The 13,729-nt window shown below is 32.4% G+C and overlaps 2 long non-coding RNA genes across 2 annotated transcripts; one reads left to right on the top strand and one right to left on the bottom strand.

Annotated features, from left to right (window-relative positions):
- Window positions 1-1,410: 1,410 nt before the first annotated feature.
- On the bottom strand, window positions 1,411-4,330 carry LOC127728014 (uncharacterized). The gene is made up of 4 exons (XR_007993970.1): window positions 4,264-4,330; window positions 2,296-2,455; window positions 1,948-2,049; window positions 1,411-1,487 (listed from the first exon to the last, which is right to left on the bottom strand). It is a non-coding gene; the product is annotated as an uncharacterized LOC127728014 (long non-coding RNA).
- A 5,910-nt stretch (window positions 4,331-10,240) lies between these two features.
- Window positions 10,241-13,299, top strand: LOC127728006 (uncharacterized). Its single transcript, XR_007993962.1, has 3 exons — window positions 10,241-10,319; window positions 11,771-11,958; window positions 13,196-13,299. It is a non-coding gene; the product is annotated as an uncharacterized LOC127728006 (long non-coding RNA).
- The last annotated feature ends 430 nt before the right edge of the window (window positions 13,300-13,729 follow it).

The following is a 13,729-nucleotide window of genomic DNA, read 5'->3' on the forward strand; positions in this document are numbered from 1 at the left end:
TTTAGAATATATAAACCGGCTGGAACAAGTGCAAAGAAGAGCTGCACGATATGCCTGTAATAGATTGTAGCTACATGATGATCTAAACTGGCAAACCTTTCAAGAAAGCAGATTAAAAACCGAGACTTCAAATGTTCCATAAACAATGAAATTGCAATAACATTGCAAGATAAACTCATAAAAAGTCAGTCTATAACAAGATCAAGCCATCAACATACATACAAACAACTTCATTGCAACACAGACCATGCAGACTTCAAGTACCGGCGCCTTCCCAGCAAACAATTCAACATTTTAAAAACGTTTTAAAAATGTTTTGTTTTGGTTTCTAGAATGTTTTATTAAAACGTTTTAAAAACCAAAATTTGTAGACTCTTATAAATGTTTCAAAAACATTTTGAAGAAACGTTATTTGGAACATTCAGAAAACGTATGAAAAACGTTTCTGTCAACCTCCAACAAACATTTTCAACACATTTGTGTAACAATGATGCATTAGTGCGACCACCATTACTTTGGTTTAAAAATATATAATTGATTGTGCAGTGTTTTGTATTTCATCCATTTCTTAATTGGTAATGCACGTGTTTAGTTGAAGAAAAAGCAACATCTTCATAAGCTTGGATGGATGGTTGGTTGTTTAACGACCAGTGGCAAGTCAGATGCATATTCTGGATGAGAACATGATTATTAGAAATAAATACCCTGTCTTGTAATAGAAAAAAGTAAAATCACAAAAATACTGAACTACGAGGAAAATTCAAAAAGGAAAGTCCATAATCAAATGGCAAAATCAAAAGTTCAAACACATCAAACGAATGGATAACAACTGTCATATTCCTGACTTGGTACAGGCATTTTCTTATGTAGAAAATGGTGGACCGACATAGACCAACATGTTGTGCCAGATTTTTTGGTTCTAGCCCACAAGGCAAGTTTGCAGGAAGACATGTCACATTATTCTGACTACGGGCCAAGAAGTCTTTGCTCTCAACTCATTTTGGGGAGAAGCAACAAATAATAATTTTATTGTCATTGGTTTGACCGGGCCGAAGTTCTAACCCACGACCTCCGCACTTGAGGCGACCACACTCACCATTACACCAAAGCTCTGAAGGAAGATATTCTTTATAAAAACAACTATGCCAAAGCAAAGCTTGTCAACTTCTAACTGTTTAAACTTGGTCCTGTGACCTTGAAAGTCAAATCAATAAGGTTCTTGCATTGACAAGGAGATAACATATCTCTAAAACCGAGAATTTGACAAATTACCATAATAACTTCAATCAATGATCTAATTTATAACCAAAGCTTTAATTGTTGCAGAAATTGGAATATAGTTTTAAAAACATCTTTAAATACTTTGCAACAAAAAAAAAACAGTATTGACAGGACTAAAATCAGTAGAATCAAGTTCTTTTAAACAGATTTATTTGTTCAGACTCCAATTCTTCTTGCGATATCATCAGTCCTTTTCTTACAGGTTTCTGAAATGATAAAAAGCAATTTGTTAAGAATATCAGTACTCCCAAGTACCCTGTTTAGCATATAACTCTTAACCCCAGTTAGTTGTTGTACTCCCTTTTAATCAAGCTATTTCATTAAATCTATAAAGGGGAAATTATGATATTTTTTGCAATCCAAGTAACTATTAAGATAGGCAAAAAACATAAATAATATTTACATGTCAAAAGCAATTGCTACAAATGTAAATCTCAATGTTTTACTTGCAGGTTAAAGACAATAATTCCATCGTCAAGAACATAACAATGTATTATTCTATTGTCTCTAAATAAACAGAAGTTCTGCATGGTTGGCAAATGTCATATTGCTATAAATGACTCAGAAATTTGTGTATAGATATTCAAATTGCAAAAATAAACTTTTAAATAAATAAAACCTTCCACTTAAATGTATATTAAGATATTCTATTCAATTGAAAAATACCTTATATTTTGGTCCTCATGGCTTGTGTGGGGCCTGTTTTAGGAATTAAGACCTCCTCCATATCGGCAACCTTGGATTTTGGGAACACTCTTGCACAACTTTCTGAAAAAGTATTACAGAGTTAAAAAGATATATTTCATTATTTTTTTAACTTCCTTAAACTTTTATATATATATATAATAACTTTATGTAACTTTGCACTATGTTTCTATCAAAAATAATAAGTGAGAAACATTATATTCATATTCATCATATGAATTCTTTTTGAGATTAAAGTCAGATAAAAATCCAATCTATATTAATGGCACTTGCTTTTTAAAGTTCGACATATTTTCTTAATCAACTTACTCATGATTATTCTGCACAAAGGGTGACCTGTGAATGCCTCTTTTCTCTTTTGCCCCTTCAGACTGTATTTGGCCCATAACTGATTAGTGCCACACCTTTTTCATCATCCTTCCTTACAGTTTGAAGGGCTGTGACCACCCTGTGACACCAAATACTGGACCTACAAAATTACAATTTAGTCCTGTTGTTATTTATTTTTCGTGAAATCAAATATTTGTTTTATAAATAATCGTGTCCATGAACAAATCTTAGCAAAACCTACAAATATTATTGCCTAAAAGATATTTTATTTCTTGTCCGAGTCTTATCGAGTTTCTATAGGTTGCACTTTGTAAATACAGCTGTTTCTCAAACCACGCCTCTTTTGGGGAGATATTTAATATTCATAGGTATGTTAATTTGTTAACGTACTGGTTCCCATTGATGATCTCTGTGTTTCATCTCATAGAGACATCACTTGGGAATGTAACCAGTATTGAAAAACATGGTAGCGGCTAAATTTTAATTCTTAGGAGGTCCAAAAATGGAGGTAAGGGTAGTATAGAATTTTAGTATAAGTTTAAACTCTTAGAAGTTCAGGACATATAAATGTTGAAAATATGCCGCACAGCCCTATATTTTGACCTTTGAATAAAATAGTAGTGCATATAAACTTTCCGTTCTGGGATATTATTTTTCACGAAACTTCATAGTAAAAGTGTCACAATTTTAGCCGCAAAGGGAGTTCCTATGGGGAATTGCATTGTTAGTATTTACAGAATTGCAACCTATAATGATTTTTCATGTATCGCTGTGTATACGTTATATGCAATTGTATATGCATTTGAATGTTTGTCTTCAATTACAGGTTTATTCTGTTAATGCTTTGTTAATGCCAAATTTTTTTTTCATATGTATAGCATTTTTCGCTTATATATATTTACTTTAAATTAATATATATTATCTTTAACTGTTAAAATCTACTTTGACCTTTTCTCGGTAGATTGTTCTGTGGTTACATTATAAACTTTTACACATCTATTTATATGAAAGGATTTTCCCAACGTAAATGAGCCGTGGTAATCAACACTGGTCGTATATGAATTTCTTTAATTTGATGATATTACACCTGGTGTTTCCGATTTCATATTTCAGGTCAAGTTCGTCAGGTGCCCTTGCGTTATATTTTTATTTACTATAACATTTGATTATAATTACTTTTTAACTGTTATCAATATGTTTCTATCGTGTAACGTATCAAATGCAGTTACATTTTGCGGTATACTGAATTGTTCATGACTGGCAAGTTACAATCAATTTTATTCAGTGTTAGTCAGACATAAGATATTTTGTAAAATGAGGCCCAGCACTGGCAGCACGGCTATGGGTAGTCCAAACAAAAATGACGTCTTGAAAGGATATTTTTTATTTTTGCTGTTGCTACGAAGTTGGAGGAGGGAGTCCACATTTTGTTTTATCAAATAAGAAAGCCGTACAAAACATCATTATTATTTGACTACGCTCTGGGTAGTTTAAATGATTAATTATGCTGTCGGAGGCTTAATTTTATTTTACTCGTGTAAAAATCAGACCAGTAGCCCATGAGGCATGTATGTATGTATGTATGTACTGGTAAATTCCTCCGATATCCGAAGAACCCCTTGAGAGCTGCGAGGGTACAGTGGAATCCATGTACACTCCCTATCGGGATTAATGGAGATGTGTCACTAACGTATTTACAAAGTTCAATATTTACAAGGACAATCCCCACCCCAACACCAGGGAGTGTCAGGACACCGGGCATGGCAAATTGACACGTGATGGCATCATGCAGTGGTGAATGTGAATTTATGCCTGTAGTAGTTAAATCTGTTAATCATGTAAATAGACTCATGCAAATCATACGAATGTCATGGAGAAAATAATTAATGCAGTAATTTGTCTCAATTTCTACAAAATACATCGACTGATTATCGATTTTATACATACCTCTTAGACTAAACGCTATTCTGTAGAACTACTCTTCTAGCATGTCTCGTTGTTTTCCCAATTTAAAAAAGGCGGTGAACACAATTTATCCATGAATTTTTGGATCATCCTTCCACTCATATATGTAAATAATGTACATAATGGTGGAAGGATGATCCAAAAATTCATGGATAAATTGTGGTGATGGGATCCACATTCACAGCACCATTGTAAATAATGAGCACCGCCACCCAAAGCACCTGTTCAACACACAGAACCTGTGTGGTTCTCCTTTGAAGGGGGTAAAGATACAGAGGTAAGGTAAGGTAAGGTGAGAGTATCCGGAAGTTTCGAACAAATTTTATCTAATGAAGAATTCTGCTTTAATACAAATTATTGTCGTAAATAATTCAGTTTCTCAATTAAAATGTCTATCTTCGAATATGATAATACTTTAGAAATGCGATAAAGGGAAATATAGAAATAAAATACGAAACTAACTAATAAGAAACAACTGGTTCCCGGTTCTACAGAAAAGAAACCAGTTATTAGACTACAAGAACTTTTTTTTGACATATCATATCATCATATCGACAGATCGAAGATGACTTTTTGTAAATTAAAAATTGAAAGTAATTATTAAAAACAAAAATATTGCGGTGATATGGGAAACACGATTTATAAAGTTTTTCTATACTTATTAAAAAACATTTTTGAAACATTATTAAAAAACAAAATTAAAAACGTTGTTTTAAAACGTATTATTTATGTTCATCAAAAACATTTTTGAAAAAATGTTTTTTTTACGTTTAAAAAATGTTTGCAGAAACATTTCTACTATAGTTATAGAAAACGTTTCAATTTAACCTTTTAAAAACATTTCTTAAACGTTTTTTCGACACTAACTTATTTGAAACCTTTTAAAAACGTTTCTAAAATGTTCTGTGTTTGGTGGGTTTTTGCTGACGATTGTTTATTGAATCGACCAATAAGATCAATGGAAGACCACCTGAAACTCCAAGAAGACCTCACTTAGCCTGGCATCCTGACCCAATCTAATCATGACTTCGTCGATAGTTGGCCAGGATCCCAGGCTAGACCTCACTAACATCTAAATAGCTAGAAACATGGGCAAAGAAGTGGGTCATGCGCTTCAATGCCAAAAAAAAAATGCTACGTACTCAGTATAATGAACAGATCATCCTACTTTTACAAACTAGACAAGCACATACTCCGAGCAGTACCAAAAAATCCGTACCGTGCGAGGGCTTTATAGCCAGTCAAGGTCGTTAAAAACCCCCATAAGTAAGTACCATGGAATTATGATTTCAGAAGATTTAAAATGGAACACCCACATTAATAATATCTGCAACAAAGCTAGTTCAACATATTATGCTTTCTCTGTAGAAATTTGCGCAACTGTTCAGTGATCATCTTGCACGAAAAATGCCTACATCTCACTTGTGAGATCAACACTCGAGTATGGAGCGCTAATTTGGGACCCTTACTTGACATGAAGGTAACATCGAAAAAAATGCAAGAATACAATGAAGTGGTGCCCATTTGATCAGCAGATTATCTGCTGATGAAACGGGCACCGTCAGGCCCTTCGTTGTATTTTTTTCAATTTTTTCGAAAGCCTAATGTTGAACAAGCTTTGTTGCAGGTATTATTAATGTAGGTGTTCCATTTTAAATCTTCTGAAATCATAATTCCAAGGTATGGATTTTTTGGTACTGCTCTGAGTAAAAAAAAAACTAAAACTGTTGGTGTTGAGCCCGTGACCACGAGGCGAGAGTTTCACTTGGACATGTTGGAGAAAATGAGGAATTTATCTAGGAAATGATATGGACCCTAATGGTATTTAACTACAACACACAAGTATACGAAAACGGTTAAGCCAGGGTTCGAAACAGATATGAAGAAAACGCTGTGTGCGTTCAAGTCATAATCTTTATTCAAATAGTTAAAGTTTAAATTAATCAGGATTATCTTACACACTGAAGCTTGAATCACAAATTTATATCAATAATTTTAGCAGTAAAAACTCGTTGTAGCCTAAATTTTTTCTCCTCTTTACTTCAGAGATATCATAAATAATTCGTATCTACAGCAATTTAACTTTTTATTTTTCAAGAAATTCAAAAGCCAAAAAGTAGAAGAGCAGTATGAAGCAAAAGTACCGACAAATTGTGCCAAATTGTCCAGCTTATGTCCTCTATGCCTAGGGATAGAGAAAGCTTAATGTTTCAAATATTTTAAACTGAAAATTTACAGAAAATGACCGTATTATTGATATTTCCATTGCATGTCAATACAGAAGTGCTCACTAATGCATGGGCTCAACCACAAGCAGTACATGGCATCGATCCATGCAGTGGTTGAAAAACTTATCGAATATACTATTACCAGGCTTATAATTTGTTACGCCAAACAAATAAGCGGTGCTCATATCAAAGCAGTTGCTGCTATTTCGCCAAACCAAAGAGCATTGAAAACCAAAAAAATAGGAAAATTGTACCAGATACGCGCGTGTACGGCTAAAAATGTCATTTAACTTTTGTTAGTCTTTATAGAGGATGTAAGATATAAATTTGCCATTCATAACTTGTGAAAGCATACATTTTGGAAACCAGTTGCTTTCTTTAAAAAAAGAAAAGCAATACGTGAACCCAAGACCGCTGACTGCATGGTCACCAAAAAATTGTTACTGAATTTGTGTTTGCTTTTGAATTGAAATAATTGACTGTGAATAGAATAAGATATATAATGACGATGTTAAAACACCTTAATTAAAAATATGTAATTGTGTGTAGATTCTTGCATAAGTCAGTTAAAAGCAATGTTTGATAGCTGTGAATAGAAAAGTGTATATATATATATACAGCTACTATTTGAATATACATTTTAAGGCTCGACTATTTCATTTCTTTCTTGGGAGTGTACATCATATTTTCATAACCCTTTTGCAAATCCAAGTTTCTACAAACCAGATGTTTAATGCAAAATGAACAAACCAATCGCAATATAAATTTATAAAATTTAAACACTCAGTTTGTTTTATAATCTGGATGCATTTATTTTATCTATCATATATCTTCATATTTTGTTTCCTGGATGCCTTCAATTATTCTCAACTCGTTATTGAAGCTGTCTGTACTCATGGTAGATGTTGTATAGATAAATTTAAAGTCCAATTTCCGTGTGAAGTGAAACCCTGTGGCATGCAACTTATAAGAAGGGTTCGTATATTTCTTATATAGAGACTTATTTTGGTCTCATAAAACTTCTCAAATTTTAAGGATTTCCTGATTTTACTTAAATAAATCCAAATATTCTACAGGAAAACTTGGTTTTGAACTATATCTTGTTTTCATAAATTTTATGAATACTTGAACATACTCTCAAAAGAACTAATTTATATAAAAAGATATGTAGATATAAAAAGATACCAGGATTAAAATGTTGTACACCAGACGCGAGTTAAGTCTACAAAGAATCATCAGTGACGTTCGAATGATAAAAAGTTAAAAAGGCCAAATAAAGTACGAAGTTGAAAGGAATTCAGGACCCAAAATTTCAAAACAAAGGTTTTGCCGAATACATCTAAAGTAATCTATTCCTGGGGTAGAAAATCCATAGCATTTCGAAAATGTCAAAGTTTATAATAAGACAGTGACTCAAAAAAGAAAAGAAAAGAGAAACAGCTAGAGGTCAGAATACCGTGAGTAATGATGACCGTGCTTGAAAGTCACATGTCAAGCTCTTACTTCCGTGTCCTGAATTTAGATAAGAAAAGCGAGAATTCACATTCTCGAGTGAAATGGATATTTATGCATGCACGTGGTATTTTTGCGTAAGAAATAGTAAATAGAAAGCATACGCACTGATACTCTGTATAAGAATACGCATTTGCGTCATCACATGCTATTAATTGCCATTTAATCCGGAATTTGTGTGAACACAAACCGACAGTGTGCATGTGAACAGGGTGATGTATAATGTGAATGAACCAAGACGTGTAGGATAGCTGGTCAACACAATGAATGCAATTTTCAAAATCGTATCATAGTGCAAATATTTAAGATGCTATAAGGTTGAACTATTAAAACAAACAAACAACAAAGAATTGAAATTTTATAATTAAATATATTCCTGTTAATGAATTTTTCCGAAAATTTAGAATATAATATCAATAAACACAAACGTCAAGTATTTACGGATGGACATTTTATTTATCAAATCAATCTCTGCTTAAAGTCTAACATTCCACTATATGAATATATTGCTATACAAAATATAAGCAGAGACTTATTAATCCATACTGAAACAGTATAAAATAATTAACATAGTAATTAAATTTTGTTATGATTATTGTAAAATATTAATTACGTTTTTTGTGAGATGCAAGGATTTAAAATCCTTGTGAATTAGAACCACGACCGTTTAAAATTTAAATATTTAGCTAACTTTGGATACGCATCCCTGCTCATTGGTTCTCATACGTTGCATATGATTTTCATTAATGTAATGTTTGTTCAAACCTGTGAGACATAATGCACGTATGTTCGACAATTTTAATTATATTCTATTAAGAATAAATTCAGTCTCAGTTTAAACTTCATAATGAATATTCTCTTGGTCTGGTAGTATCTATTAATGAAATTAGATATTTTTGACAGAAAAATCCTCGTTTAATTATCTTTCTGCTTTCCGACCACTGTGTTTCCGACCTAAGATAAATACTTATAACAGTAATATCGTTTTCTTAATTGTCTTCATGCTTTCCGACATTTTCCCATGCTATGATTGAAATACAAAATATCAAATGATAAACGTTCAGAAATAATCAGTATATTCTGGGACATTATATATTAATAAACTATTCCCAGGTTTATTGTCACAATGCTGATGATGGGGTTTTTTAACGACCTTAACTGGCTATAAAGGCTTAGCCCTCGCACCGTCGGTTAACAATGCACAACAGCACGCTGTATTAAATACTACACACACAACGCGTACAGGGACCGTCTCAAAGCATGAATTATATAATTGCGTTATCATTATACTTGATATTTAATAAACATTCGCATTATTAAAAAACACATATGTTTTGTCAAAAGACAAATAGGTTTTAGCATATAAATGATTTTTTGACTGCAACCTAGTCTTTATTGTTTTACTTTCCAATCTACAAATAAACTTTGATTGTTGAAATATACAATGTCACGTGGTAGCTATCCACAGAGGGACCGTATCAAAGACATAGATAACTACCTGTATAAATGATCGAAAATTTTCGAGACGTTCCGAGAATCTTGATTCCGAGGATATCGAATGTCCCGTATACGCTTCCAAAACTCACCAATATATGAGCGTGAACCCCTCAGGTTCACGCAAAAAAGATGAAAACAATGTTCTCATGTCTTTTTGAGATCATGATTGAGTGATGAGTTTTTAGATACATTAAATTACCACGATTACTAGCATACTGTGTCCAAGCCGTTTTGAAAGTATCCCGTTCCATAACACCACATCGCTTGATATGGAAACGTTAAGTATATTTTTTTAAAATAAAATAGGATTTGACTTTATTCGAATATTTGGATTTTAAACTAGTGGTGTGTCCGACGGTCCACTGAGGTATCAGAATATTGGGGTTTCATGATGAATTGGGTGTCGAATTATTGAGATGTCGGACCAATGAGATTTTGGATTTTTGAAGTGTCGACTAATGGGATGCCGGAGTATCGGTAGAATTTTTGACGACGTTGACCAGCATTTTCAAAATTTACTTTAATTTCTTTTGAGGAATATTTCGCACTCATCTATACAAAAATGAAAATGTATATTCTTGGTAACTCAAAAGTTTACATATTGGCGTGAAATTAAAACTTTTGGGTTGCATGTTTAAGCTGTGACCAAGTTATTTATAGATTTTTGGAACTGATATTCTAATGTTATTGTACACGCAATAATCAGTAGGAATAATCAGTAAGAAACTGCTGACGCTACCTTTCCCAGAAACTGCAGCAATTGCGAGTACATGATCACAGCAAATATAGAAAGAATAAAAGGTTTGAATTTTACTTTTCATCTGTTAATTACACCAGCTTGAAAAAATAACATAATCATCATGTTTTTATTTGATGTTGGAAGAATTTTCCATCAAACTTCTATGATGTTTGTATTTTCTAGAATCTCAAATACAGTCATAAAATGTTTCTCAATTAACAATTTCATCCGTTATCATTACACTATATTGTACCAATTCGTTTTTCTTTTGTCAAAATATTTTATGTATTTATATCTTTCTATCAATTTGGACATTTGGTGCTGATGTGAGATCTTCTGGTCTCGGTTGAATTGAGCTCGTCTAGATATCGATTTTGGACACTTTAAAGCTTGATAGTTATTTTGAAACATTAGGTTATACGTCATTATTCTGTTTATACATCATATTAATGAAATAATGCTTGGGATATTGTCATCGAGACAGCAACCCAAGTTTTGATTTCCAAACTTTTGGCATTAAAGGTTTGTGATAAGGTTGCCGATGAAGATGATCTAGATAAGTGCACCAAAAGGATCAAACTCAGTATCATTGATTTTCAGTAATAATTTAACACCTCTTCGTAGAAGTTAATTGCGTCATGTTTCTTATAACAAATTTTATCGCATTATTTGTATTCATTTTTATGTCGGCTTTTCCGCTTACGCGGAATTCAAGAGCATTTAGGAGGTTGAAAAATAGCAGACTACTCAGTCGTGCCTCAGTATTAATAATTGTGACATTACAGAATTTTAGAATATTTCAACTGTTGGTGGAATTGGATATTCAAAAGTTCATACAAAATACATATGGAAATAAACGCGTAGAAAGCGTTTACGTGTAAGAGGAAATATGTAAATGCAAAAACATTTGGAACAATCTCAATGTATACTGATTGCCAAAAATAATAAATAGCGAGGACAGAATATATATCTTGAATCTTATACAAAACATACCCAGCCATACATATTCATACAAAATCTGCGCTGTGTTGAAGACCCATTGATGGCCTTGGGCTGTTTTCTGCTCTTTGGTCGGGTTGTTGTCTCTTTGACACATTACCCATTCCCAATTTCCATTCTCAATTTTACTGAATTGTAATGTTGAATAATCTGTGCTGGTCATTCACTTTTCTTGGTCAGTAAGCATAACAAAAAAGTGTCTATTTGAATCAAACAGATAAATTACAATAAATTGACAATATAATACTTCCATGGTCCGATCAATATCTAGAATTGATATCAATATAATACTTCCATGATCGGACAAACACCCCTAGTGAGCATAATTTCTCCAAGCCAATTATCTTTTTATCAGCTGGACACAATAAGTAATGACAGATGCGCATATGATGTTTTAGTCAGATGTGATATACCAACAGCAAAATGAATAAATATAAAATAAAATATTTGATTATTTATTTTTGTCCCTCAAATTTTCATTTGACTGAAAAATTTTTTTTATGTATTATTTCAGCGGTAACTTGTTTTCTATGATAACGATGCTGACTATATTATACCTACTTGCTTTGTGCACCATCTTGCTCAATGTAGATGGAAAACAGACGTGTCTTGCACCCAAAGAGAAAAATATTTTGAAAACCATTAGAAACAGTATGCAAAAACTCAATTCTCAGATCATTGGATTAGAAGAAAGCTTAAAACGTATGTTGATACATCTATTTTTGCAGCTGTTATGTAGTCCAATAGGTATAAAGTTGTTCGACCTGCTAGTCAAATGCGTTTTGTTAAAATATACTTTTTCACTTTTTTGGTCTTTTGGAAAATGTTGTTTGTGCTGTATTTAGACCACTCTACCAAGAAATTTGTTTTGCGTGCACACGTATAAAAATTGCGTTTTTTATCCAACGCAATCATAGGTTTGAACGTTGTTTTCAATTTAGACTTGTTTATATTTTTCGTTTGGGCTTGTATTATATTTGCCTTCGGGTTTATATGATCCGTTCATCCTATTTCGACTCTTCAAAATTCAAGAGTCAATCCCAAATTGAGGTAAATTATATGGCCTTCCAAATACCGTTTTGATTCCTAACATCACTGAAGATACATTAATTGTCGAAATCCGGATATTGTGTACAAATTTTTGCACCTCATATTTGCGGTATACCATCTTTTCCGCAAGTTCATTGTTTTCTGTTTGGTATTAAATTAATAATTAAGATCCATTTTTACATCTGGTTATCCGTTTATTTGACAATCGCCATGGCAGTCAGCAGGGTTTAAGAACATCCGTTGTTCGACCTGCTAGTCAAATGCGTTTTGTTAAAATATACTTTTTCACTTTTTTGGTCTTTTGGAAAATGTTGTTTGTGCTGTATTTAGACCACTCTACCAAGAAATTTGTTTTGCGTGTACACGTATAAAAATTGCGGTTTTTATCCAACGCAATCATATGTTTGAACGTTGTTTTCAATTTAGACTTGTATATATAAATATCTAGTCTAAATTATATATATATATATATATATAGCTTTATGCTCGACATAACAGAAAAGGTTGAGGAATTAAATATCTAATATGAATTAGATTGCGTTTTACCTTTATAGCTTTATAACTAGAAGTGTGTTAAAATACAAGGACTGGTCACCCACCGACTGCAATATACAAAACACACTTGAATGAGTTAACGAATTCTGATATGCATATTTATTTGAGAAATGTTGAGGTTCCTTTAGAAAATACTCTAAAAGAAGATACTTTATGATAGACTGCTAAATATCGTTAATAGGGTATTTTGTAAAAAATCTTTATATACAACTACAATAATTGGTACATTGTGTATTTCCATTTATGAGATTATAGGTAATGCATGTTTATCTTATGATAAGATTGTTGTAAACCTAGTATGAAAATTGGTTTTTACTTTATTTTGACAACATAGTCAGCACAGTCGGAGAAACGGGTGGTTGTCAGAAAGGATGGACGAGATATAGAAATCACTGCTACTTCTTTGGTTTAAATAAACTTGACTGGTTTGAGGCACAGGTTAATATAATAATGTAAATTAGAGTATTTATTAACATTTTAATTTGAGTAAATGTTGCAATTGTGATTTTTTTGATGTAAGGAAATACTTTGTTCTCAGATAACTGTATACAACATCTAAGAAACACCCAATTTAGAATATTATGCAAAAACAAATGTTCAAAAATAAAAGCAATGTACTATAAATCAGGTTTCAATAATAGTAAATTAATTCAAAGCCAATTTTCTTTCTCAAGCGATATTGTCATAAACACGGAAGTACATTGGCGAAGATTGACGACGCTACTGAAAATGCATGGATATCTTTGAAAACAAACGGTATATAAATTAACAGCAGCTGGTACTCTTTTAAAAGACCGGGGCTAGAATATAAAAGGGAGACAACTCCTGAAAATATGGATGTTTTCAAATATTGGGCAGGATAAAGAAG

The sequence above is a fragment of the Mytilus californianus genome, unplaced genomic scaffold, assembly GCF_021869535.1.
Source record: "Mytilus californianus isolate M0D057914Y unplaced genomic scaffold, xbMytCali1.0.p SCAF_2, whole genome shotgun sequence".
In the NCBI taxonomy this organism is placed as follows: domain Eukaryota; kingdom Metazoa; phylum Mollusca; class Bivalvia; order Mytilida; family Mytilidae; genus Mytilus; species Mytilus californianus.